Source organism: Sceloporus occidentalis, unplaced genomic scaffold (assembly GCF_023333645.1).
Source record: "Sceloporus occidentalis isolate IW3139 unplaced genomic scaffold, rSceOcc1.0.p SCAF_20, whole genome shotgun sequence".
NCBI lineage: Eukaryota > Metazoa > Chordata > Lepidosauria > Squamata > Phrynosomatidae > Sceloporus > Sceloporus occidentalis.
Window position 1 is genome coordinate 9540707 of NW_028317000.1, and position 11420 is coordinate 9552126.

Below are 11420 nucleotides of genomic sequence, written 5' to 3' on the forward strand. Positions count from 1 at the left end.
ATTCATAAAAATGAGGGGTCACTTTGGATTCACTGCAGAAGCGCCATGGAAGGAGCTCCTATAGAAATGGATCGCGTCTGACAACACATTCACGTTACAATCACAATTCACCAAACAATCGAATTCACCAAAATCTGCTTCTAAACTCACTTCAGTTTCACTTCGAATTGGTCAGGTGTGGAAGACCACTCCGATGTCACCCCCCTTGTCCCCCTGTGTCCTGTTCCTTCATTCCCCTCCTTCTCCTTCATGCCATCTCGTCCTCTCTGCCACCCTGCCACCCATCCCATCATCCCCTGACTGCTCCTGCATCCCAATCCTGGCCCCAGTGACCCCCTGCGACCTATCCCATCATCCCCTGACTGTTCCTTCACCCCAATCCTGGCCCCAGTGGCCCCCTGCGACCTATCCCATCATTCCCTGCCTGTTCCTTCATCCCGATCCTGCCTGCTCCTTCATCCTGATCCTGGCCCCAGTGACCCCTTGAGACCTATCCCATCATTCCCTGCCTGTTGCTTCATCTCGATCCTGGCCCCAGTGACCCCCTATGAGCTATCCCATCATCCCCTGCCTGTTCCTTCATCCCGATCCTGCCTGCTCCTTCATCCTGATCCTGGCCCCAGTGACCCCTTGAGACCTATCCCATCATTCCCTGCCTGTTGCTTCATCCCGATCCTGGCCCCAGTGACCCCCTATGAGCTATCCCATCATCCCCTGCCTGTTCCTTCATCCCGATCCTGCCTGCTCCTTCATCCTGATCCTGGCCCCAGTGACCCCTTGAGACCTATCCCATCATTCCCTGCCTGTTGCTTCATCCCGATCCTGGCCCCAGTGACCCCCTATGAGCTATCCCATCATCCCCTGCCTGTTCCTTCATCCCGATCCTGGCCCCAGTGACTCCCTATGAGCTATCCCATCATCCTCTGCCTGTTCCTTCATCCCAATCCTGGCCCCAGTGACTACCTATGAGCTATCCCATCATCCCCTGCCTGTTCCTTCATCCCGATCCTGGCCCCAGTGACTCCCTATGAGCTATCCCATCATCCTCTGCCTGTTCCTTCATCCCAATCCTGGCCCCAGTGACTCCCTATGAGCTATCCCATCATCCTCTGCCTGTTCCTTCATCCCGATCCTGGCCCCAGTGACCCCCTATGAGCTATCCCATCATCCCCTGCCTGTTGCTTCATCCCGATCCTGGCTCCTGTGACCCCCTGAGATCTATCCCTGACTGCTCCTTCACTCTGATGAAGGATGACAGCTAAGGAGGGGGCAGGGAAGGAGGACAGTGTCCAGAGCCCCATTGAGCTTGTGTAAGGGTGCCAATTCGAATCGTTGAACCTTCCGGTGTGATAATACAATATGCATTCACCATGCTTTGCTAGAATCCGCATCACGTGACGTGTCTGGAATCGAACTGACTCCGCTTCCCCCTCGATTCAGAAGGGCAACAGAAAGGCAACCAGGTGTCGTAAAATGTTTTAACGTGAATTCACATTGCTAGACATGAATGACTCCAGATCTCGTGTGATAAAGCATCACATTTCGCATTGCTAGAACAGGAGTGACTGCAGATCTGAACTGCAAACCCCCCATGTGTGATAAATAGCTTTTACTCTCAGGAAGCTCCTCCTAATGTTGAGGGGAAATATCTTTTCCTGTAGTTTGAATCCATTGCTCTGAGTCCTTCTCTCTGGAGAAAACAAATTAGTTCCATCTTCAGTATGGCATCCTTTAAATATTTAAACATGGCTATGGCTGTTGTATCACATCTTAACCTTCTCTTCTCAGGGTTAACCAAGCACAACTTCCTAAGTGGCTTCTCATAGGACCTTTGGTTTACAGACCTTTCACTTTGTTGGTTGCCAGCAGCAACATATTCTCCCTCTATTCACGTGTACCACTGCAATGCCCCTCCTCTTTGCAACTCACCTGTTGTTCCACAAATAAAAGCAGGTCCCCACTCTGTCCAAGTCTCCAAGCTGTCAGAAGTTGGTATCTGTGTGTCTCCTCTTGATCCTCAGACACCCACTCAAGGAGCTGCCTGACAGATATGCCAAGCATCCATGGGCTGGGCGGAATCCATGGGTAGGATCCAGCTCAGCAGGTATATCAGCTCTGGTGGAGGGGGGGGTTGAGTAAGGCTCTCTTCCCCTGGCTTTGAATGCGCAGTTCCTCTGCAATGATGGATTTTGCAAAGGCTGTTCTTTGGCAAAGGTTCTAGCCCCACCCAGAATAAGGAAGACTACCCAGCCTCAAACAAAATGGGACAGATCTGTCAGACCCAGGATTTTTTTTTTGGAGGGGAGGGGGGAGAACCTGGCAGAATGTAGGACACATCTAAAACTTAAGAGGCATCCAGGGGTTCGGTCGCAACTGTCAGATCTGCCAGACCCATTTTATATGGGGGGGACTGATAAAATATAGGACATTAGTCCAGAGCTAAAAATGAAGAGGCATCCAGAGGTCCAGTCACAACTGGGCAGAATTGGGAGAAGAGACTTCCCCTCCTGGTCCCCAAAAGAGCTATGACTGCGGGGGAATAATAGCAAGTTTCTAGTCTATTATATTTGGGAAAACAGAACAGAAAGTGGGCTAGTTCCTATCTGTAGTACGGGGAAACACTGTAATTCAACTGGTAGGCTGTCTAGTTTGATTCTGCATTTCCCTTGGAACCTACTCCCTGCAAAAATGGACAGTTACAATTCCAAATATGCCTTTCTGTTTCCACCTGGCTAAGGTGATATAACACTGAAGCTTCCTTATGCATGCTTCCATCTGAATTGCTTTGGTGGGTGTGTCCTCCAGACTGGAAAGGGGCCAGCCTGAACAGTGAATCATATGTAAAACCAGGGGATGTTCATGTGCCGATCATGCTTTTCTCACATCAGACAGGGCAAAGATTGAGCAATCCAGCTATGCCCAAAGGAGAGATACCGTAGAAACCAGCAAGAAAAACAATGGGTCCCCAGATGTTGAATTCCACTTAACTGACACTTATACTAGCTTTGGCTTCGGAAGCTAGGGCAGAACCTTCACCATTTTAGTCACCCTCCTTTGGACATGCTCCAGTTTCTCAACATCTTTTTTGAAAGGTGGTGCCCAGAACTGGACACAATATTCCAGATGGATTTACCAAAGCAGAACAGAATGGCACTATTACTTCCCTTGATCTAAACACTATACTTTTATTGATGCAGCCTAAAATTGCATTTGCCTTTTTAGTTGCCACATTGCACTGTTGGCTCATGTTCCTTGTGGTCTACTTGGACTCCCAGATCCCTTTCACACATAGTCTCATTCAGCTAGGTGTCCTCCATCCTATATCTGTGCATTTCATTTTTCCACCGTGTTGAATTCTTCGTGTTGAATTTCATTTTGTTTGCTTTGGCCCAGCTTTCTAGTCTATTCAGGTCATTTTGAATTTTGATCCTGTCCTCTGGGATATTAGATACTCCTCCTAGTTCAGTGTCATCTCCAAATTTGATAAGTATGCCCCCAATTTTGTCCTCCAAGTCATTGATAAAGATGTTGAATAGCACTGGGCCCAGGACAGAGCCCTGTGGGACCCCATTGGTCTCTCCAGGATGAAAAGGAACCATTGTTGAGCCCCCTTTGGGTTCGGCCAGTCAACCAATTACAAATCCATGTAACAGTTACTTTGTCTAGTCTACATTTAACAAGCTTGTTTGCAAAAATGTCATGGGAAACCTTGTCAAAGGCCTTACTGAAATCAAGATATACTATATCCACAGCATTCCCTTCATCTACCAATGAGTTCATTCTGTGCTTTAGCTGTTCTGACTTTACCTCTACACGTGCTTGCTATTTGTGTGAATTCCTCTTGGTGATTTCCCCATTTTTCCATTTCTTATACATGTTCCATTTAATAATAATAATAATAATAATAATAATAGGATTTATTTATATGCTGCCCAATCACTGGGAATTGGGGAGGCATAATCAGAGGGGATAATAGACGGTTCCTTGCCCTCAGGCTTACAATCTAAAAAGGCACGACACAAAAGGAGAAGGGAATGGTGGGGGGGTGGAATGAGGTCCAGCATTCTTCTCTCTCTCTGAGGCCTGGACCAAGGCAGATGGACAGGAGGGAGGGCTCTTTTTCTTAATTGATTCTGGACCTGATGGCGTTGGGCCTGTCCTTTCGCTCCCTCCCAGGCCAGAAGATGACAGTTGGAAGGAGGGAGGAGAGGGCTCTTCCTCTTCAGGCCCGATGGCGCTGGGCCTGTCCTTTCACTCCCTCTAGGCCAGAAGATGACAGTTGGAAGGAGGGAGGGGAGGGCTCTTCCCCTTCAGGCCCGATGGCGTTGGGCCTGTCCTTTCACTCCCTCTAGGCCAGAAGATGACAGTTGGAAGGAGGGAGGGGAGGGCTCTTCCCCTTCAGGCCCGATGGCGTTGGGCCTGTCCTTTCACTCCCTCTAGGCCAGAAGATGACAGTTGGAAGGAGGGAGGGGAGGGCTCTTCCCCTTCAGGCCCGATGGCGTTGGGCCTGTCCTTTCACTCCCTCTAGGCCAGAAGATGACAGTTGGAAGGAGGGAGGGGAGGGCTCTTCCCCTTCAGGCCCGATGGCGTTGGGCCTGTCCTTTCACTCCCTCTAGGCCAGAAGATGACAGTTGGAAGGAGGGAGGGGAGGGCTCTTCCCCTTCAGGCCCAATGGCGTTGGGCCTGTCCTTTCACTCCCTCTAGGCCAGAAGATGACAGTTGGAAGGAGGGAGGGGAGGGCTCTTCCCCTTCAGGCCCAATGGCGTTGGGCCTGTCCTTTCACTCCCTCTAAGGCCAGATTTTAAAACTTAGCTGAGTTGAATGTTCCTTAGTCATCCATCCTGGTTTCTTGAGACACCTCCAATTATTCTTCCTCACTGGAACTGTTTGAAATTATGTCTTCACTATTTCCCTTTTAAGAAACTCCCATCTGTCTTGAATTCCCTTCTCCTTTAGTATTCCTTACACACCATACACACAATTTTACATACCATTTTTAACTCCACCTGGCTTCCAGGATTGATGTCCTGGATCTTTTCACTGGTGTAAATATCATATAATGCTATTCCTCCTCCTTTCTTGTTTGGTCTGTTTCTCTTGAAAAAGTTATACCCCTGTATTCCTACATTCTAATCATGAGGCTCATCCCACCAGGTTTCAGTAATGCGTATTATATCACATTTGCTTTGTTGTGCTATGAGTTCAAGTTAATCTTGCTTATTTCCCATGCTCTGTGCATTAGTAGAAATCAACAAAGGCGGTAAAAAGTTCTTTTCTATCTTTTTGGGAGTATTTTTGAATCGCGTGGTGTAAAACAAAACATTGATCTAGTGTAGATTTACTCTTCCTAAATCCAGCTTGTTCTTCTGTAAAAATGTCATTTTCCATAGCCCAGACCTCTAGTTTGCCTAGCAGGTATCTTGCATAGAGTTTAGAGATGATATTCAAGGTCTAAGTTTTTAGGAGCCCTTTTTATGGATAGGAATTACAATACTCACAGCCCACCTCTGAGGAATTTTCCCATACTGATTTATATAAGTAAATAATGAAGCAAGAGGTGGAGCCCACCAGCCTAGATTTGATCTGAATAATTCACTGGGAAACATGTCTTCTCCTGGTGCTTTATTATTAGGGAGAGATTTAATCAAAGAATTAACTTCATCAATGGTTACTGGATCCCATGCAGGACAACAGGAAAATAGAGATGTATCCAATCTGGTAGAGAGACTCCATGTTATATCATGGTAAGGATGGGAAAAGAGGCCAGAAAAATGATCTTGCCATTGAGAGGAGGTGATCTGATTAGTGGTAATCCCTTGAGGATTTTAGTGCTTTTATTCATTAGGGACCAAAATCTAGGCGAATTCTTCTCCACGAGGGCCTGACCGAAGTCCAACCAAGACTGTCACCCTAAGTAAGTTTTTATACTCCCTTCGATGATGAATATAACACATATAATTGTCTGAGGAATATTCCTCTCTTAGCTTCTTTATAGACCTTGCTAAGATGCGCTTCTGAAAGGCACATTGGCTGTCAAACCAACCATGATTATACTTGTTGGTAGAGCATGTGGGATTAGTGCTTGCCAAAAAAGGCTGGATTTCTTGGATTATTTTGTCCAAGGTTTCCAAAGGGTCTTGGTTCGACATAAAGAGATCTCTTAGCATAATCATCCCTGGAGACATTAGGAAGAAGAGGAATAAAAAAAACAGCCATCATCCATGTCCCAGAATGCTTTAGGGTTGTGGGGAGATGCTGAAGTGAAGCCAAGAGATATTCCCTCCCTATCTCCCACAATTGTCCTAGTTCTCACTGGACAGGTTCTCTTCTTCATCATCAGACTTGGAGAGAGTGTGGGAAGGTAAGCAAGGTGTGGAAAGTCCCTGGAGGCAATTTTCATAGCAGGTTCGCTGCAACCTAATTTAGGAGGACTACTTAAACTATTCAGATGGAAGACAAGTTTTAGCATAGAATCATAGTTGGAAGAGACCCCCCCCAGACGCACACCTTTTTTGAAGATGTCCAGAGAAGGAGATCCCACCACTTCATTAAGCAATTGATTCTATTGCCAAACTGCTCTTACTGTCAAGAAGTTCCTTCTAATGTTCAATCAAAATCTACCTTTTAACACTCACAACTCAACTTTGGCTTGAGTGTGCTGTGGGTTCAAGTTATGAGGCAGGCAAAATGACCACAGAATCCTGGTCTCAAGAAAGGCCGTTTTATGGAAACAAGCAAAGGAAAAGAAAGACAGGGTAGTGGCGTGAAATGACAGAATAATTCTTCCCATACCTGAAGAACGGCAGGCAATAAATTACAGTTCTCCATGCATTAAAAGTGTGGCATAATTATAATGTCTCATCGCTCAGACGGGACAGCAATCACCCATTCCAATCAGGAGTGAGAAATTCCTTTTGAAGTTTGTTGTTCTAAATATTTATTGTTTTACGTCATCAGTGCAATAAAACCACAGGAGTGTGAGAATATGTGAATTTTCACACATTAGCAAGTGACATGAGATCAAATAATCAACCAAATCTAGCGAGATAAAAACCTGGATGGCCTGGGAAAGTAAAAGACCTTCTGCTTGTGTTGACGGAACACTTTTGAGAATTCCTCACCTAAAAAAACACTTATGAAATTCACAGGGTCCCCATAAACCTATGGGCTCCTTGAAGGTGCATGTGTGGTTTGTTGATTATTTGCTTCTATGTCACTTGCAAATGTATGAAAATTCACAGACTGTTGCACTTCTGCAGTTTTATTGCATTGATGCCATAGAGCAATAGACATTTAGAACTACAAACTGCAAAAGGAATTTCCCGCCCCTTTACTTCATTCCCAGGTGAACCTAGGTGATGTGGCACATTTTTTGGCTTGTACATAAAAACAATTAAAGGGACTGAGAAATCAATAACTCTTATGTTTAACAAACCATGACAAATTATTGTTACATCACTAAGACAAGGCATACATACACACAACTACCGGCAGGCTAAATAAAAGAAAGACAAAACCAACATGCACACTCCATATATACACACAGTGACTCCACAGGGCTGCACATGACTGGCAAGCAAGATCCTTTGTTTCAGCAATCTTATATATTTTTTCTACACGGCTCCTAAAAAGGATCACATCACCTAACCCAGTCTGCAGCCAGGGGAATGAGGGTGGGAGATGTTTCCATCCCAAGTGCCAAGTTGCTTCTTCTGAGTTGGAGCATCTTATCTGTTGGGATGAGGCAATTCCTCCATGTGCAAGAAGAGAACTGGCCTTGACAAGGCCTACCATGCCACTAAAGCCTAAAACCCAAACTTTTACAGAGGCTATACGCCCCAGACATAACACTGTGGAAGTTTGAGCAGAATTTTGCTTGCATGGAAAATTAATGTTGTGGCACCACAATTCAAAAAGGACATTGAGAAACTGGAGTGTGTCCAAAGGAGGGCGACTAAAATGGTGAAAGGTCTGGAAACCATGCCCTATGAGGAACGACTTAGGGAGCTGGGGATGTTTAGCCTGGAGAAGAGAAGGTTAAGAGGAGATATGATAGCCCTGTTTAAATATTTGAAGGGATGTCATATTGAGGAGCGAGCAAGCTTGTTTTCTGCTGCTCCAGAGAACAGGACCCAGAACAATGGATGCAAGCTACAGGAAAAAGAGATTCCACCTCAACATTAGGAGGAACTTCCTGACAGTAAGGGCTGTTCGACAGTGGAATAAACTCCCTCGGAGTGTAGTGGAGTCTCCTTCCTTAGAGGTCTTCAAACAGAGGCCGGATGGCCATCTGTCGGGGATGCTTTGATTGTGATTTCCTGCATGGCAGGAGGTTGGACTGGATGGCCCTTGCGGTCTCTTCCAACTCTACGATTCTATGATTCTATGAATAGCTAGTACAATCTTTTGTGTTGGTGGGGATATACACTGAGCATTTATATGGTAATTATTTTGTGGTTTTTTTTTTAATTTTCACTGTAAACCTTCCTGTGCACTTTCTTCCTTGACTTTCTTCCCCTCAGCGTAAGGGGCAATCAGCGTATGCTGGAGCCCCATTGGAAGTAATGGTGTTCACGCCCTTTGTGTGCAGTGGTGTAGCAATGCATGAACACCCATTAGTTCTTCCAGAGCGTGTGAAGGGCTCTTCCGGTGTGGCTTTCAGCATATGACACGCCTGCATAAAATGCGGGCGCACTGTATTTGTTATCTTCTGTTAGTAGTATAGTGTCATCTGCATATCCGGGCAAGATGGTACCGCAGGAGGATGCAAGTTTGGGCAATCCGTAACCTGGTCTCCTACACAGATGGTTCTTGGAGGAACGGGGACACCACCAACCCATCCATAACCCTCTCTGATAAGAGGGGTTAACTCAAACAGTTCACCGGAGGCTTTTTTGGGGGGACTGCAGAAGCTATGTGGAAAAAACAAAGTTTTTCCATGGACTAGCATGCTCAATAAAGTTGAAGAGCTGAAGCCACCCATCTCTGTCACTCATCAGTGATGAAATTACAGGTGTCTGTGCCTATTTATAAGCATTCAAAATATTCAAGAAATGTGAAGGGATAATTTTTTTTTACCTAACCAGAGACGCTTTCCTCAGAGAAACTTTGGAGGACAATTGCTAGATTGTTGGGTTGCGGAGCTGCAAAGCAAGGGAACGTCATAAAAGATCTAGCAAAAAATCATAGGTTAAAAAAAAACTGCAAAGAAGTGGACTAAAACTGCAGAGTAGACACAAAAGCTGCAAAACAAAGACCTAAACCAATTGGAACAAAGAGGAGAGAGAGAGAGAGAGAGAAAAGAGAGTGGAAGAAAATACAAAAGTCTAACTTGGGACTGTTAGTGATGAGGAAAAAAGTCGAATAACGCAGAGGGAGAGATTAGATTTTGACCATCTTGAGCCTATTGCAATCTAGAAATTATCAAGACTCAAATAATATACGACGTAACTGGGTGGTGCACTTGCTCATCTTTGCAATCAGATAAGCTTTGATTTTCACCCTTTTGCACACTTGCACAATCAAAGTAACTGTTGCAGTCTTCACCCTGAAATCTGGGCATACTCCCCACTGGAGAGGAGATACCGGAGGACACTTGGGTGTTGGGTGTGGCTTTAAAACCTGCCCCCCCCCTTTCCAAATACCCCCCACTGGAGTGGAGATGCCAGAGGACACCTGGGCAGTGTTTTTTTGGATGGCTACAGACTGTGGATTTGCCTCCCTCCTCGGTAACGTCAGGACTAGCAGTGTGGTGAAGGAGGAGTGCAGGAGCAAGCCGCAGAGTGATAGTTGGTACTGATCCAATCTGCCTGTAAATGAGCCTATGGTATAAAACTAAGTTATGTTTTAAATTGGAATTTTGTAATTGTGCTGGCCAAATGGCTGTAATAAAGTTATTATAGTTGGTACTGATGGCAGTGTGGAAGATACAGAGACCACCTCTTCATTAATATTGGGAACACTGAGCCAGTGAGCGCCAGCCGTGAGAGGGAGACTCAGAATGAGTCTGTTCTAGTCCTAGCATGCTATTTGTAATTGACTGTTATTATTGTTGCCATTGGAGAGCTGGGTATTGTTTTTATTGATTATTGTGTTGTGTTATCTTTGATTTGTAAATTTATTTGTATAATTATTTGAACTGTTATTGCGCTTCATTCTTCTGTAATGGTGAGAGTTATGATTGGGAGGAGGTGGGGGTAAGGGGTTATTTCGAAATGTGATTTTATTGTAATTTGCATTTTATTGTCATTTTTTTGGTTTGTAATCCACCCTTGATTCCTTCGGGAAAAGACGGAATATAAATAAATTATTAATATTAATAATTATTATACCTTTCCTAAGTTTCTCAAACCCTTGAAACGTGTGTGTGCTCATCACCCTGTGATAGTCATGTACACAAGCAATGGCTTGTTAGCCACATTGCCATACTGCACTTGTGCCACCATGTGGTATACTTGATTTCTCTTTATGGCTTTACCACACACTTCCCCCCTCCTTGGAGATTATCTATTCATCCCTTCTAAAACAGACTTCAAACCCTTCATTGGTTAGGGACAACACACTCACAAGGCAGTTTTACAATTGAGGTGCCCACAAAACATTATCAAATGTTTTCCCCAGCCCTGGGATATACACAGACCCTTTGTCTTCCACACTACCAGATCCACCATCAGCAAAGACCACTGGATTAACTGGTGCTGGTTTTAGGTTTTGTCTGGTACCATGTGGTGGAAACATTCACTATCTAAAAGCCAGATTGGATCTCCCTTATTCCCACTCCACACCCCTTTCACAGTTGAAACAAACCCCCTCCCTTCCTGGGGCTTTTTCCTTGGTGGAGACTGTCCTTTCTTTGCTGCAGAGATTCTCGGACAGTCTTTTCTGAAATGTCCATTCTCCCCACAAGAAAAGCACCACTTAGTCCTACAAGGACGTCTTGGTGGATGGTTATTTCCAGCTTGCTTTCCCCGCTTCCCTGGATCTAGCCTCAAAGTCCCTCCTCTGGACCTCTTCCAGGATTCTCGAAGCCACAAGCTTGGTTCTCTGATCTGCCTTGGCAACTTCCTGTAGGCCATACATCAAAAAGTCCCATTTACTGGTAAAGCTGCTCAGTAGAATGAAAACTCTGGGATTCCTCCATCTGGATGCCTCTATTGTTGCACTCTGCGAACAGGCTTTCCATTTTCCTCAGATGGTCAGTTACAGAGGCACCATCCTGTAACTTACATCCATACAGTTTTCTACTGCATGTCATCTTAGAGAGCATCTGCAAGGCATGCCACACATCAAAAGCCATCTGCTTCTTCCTGATGTGATTCAGCTGGCTTGCTTCCAGAGCCAACACAATTGTCACTCTCACCTTGCTGTCATCCTCTATCTGTGTTATCAGTAAAGCTTCCATATCGACTTTCAAAGAAGCG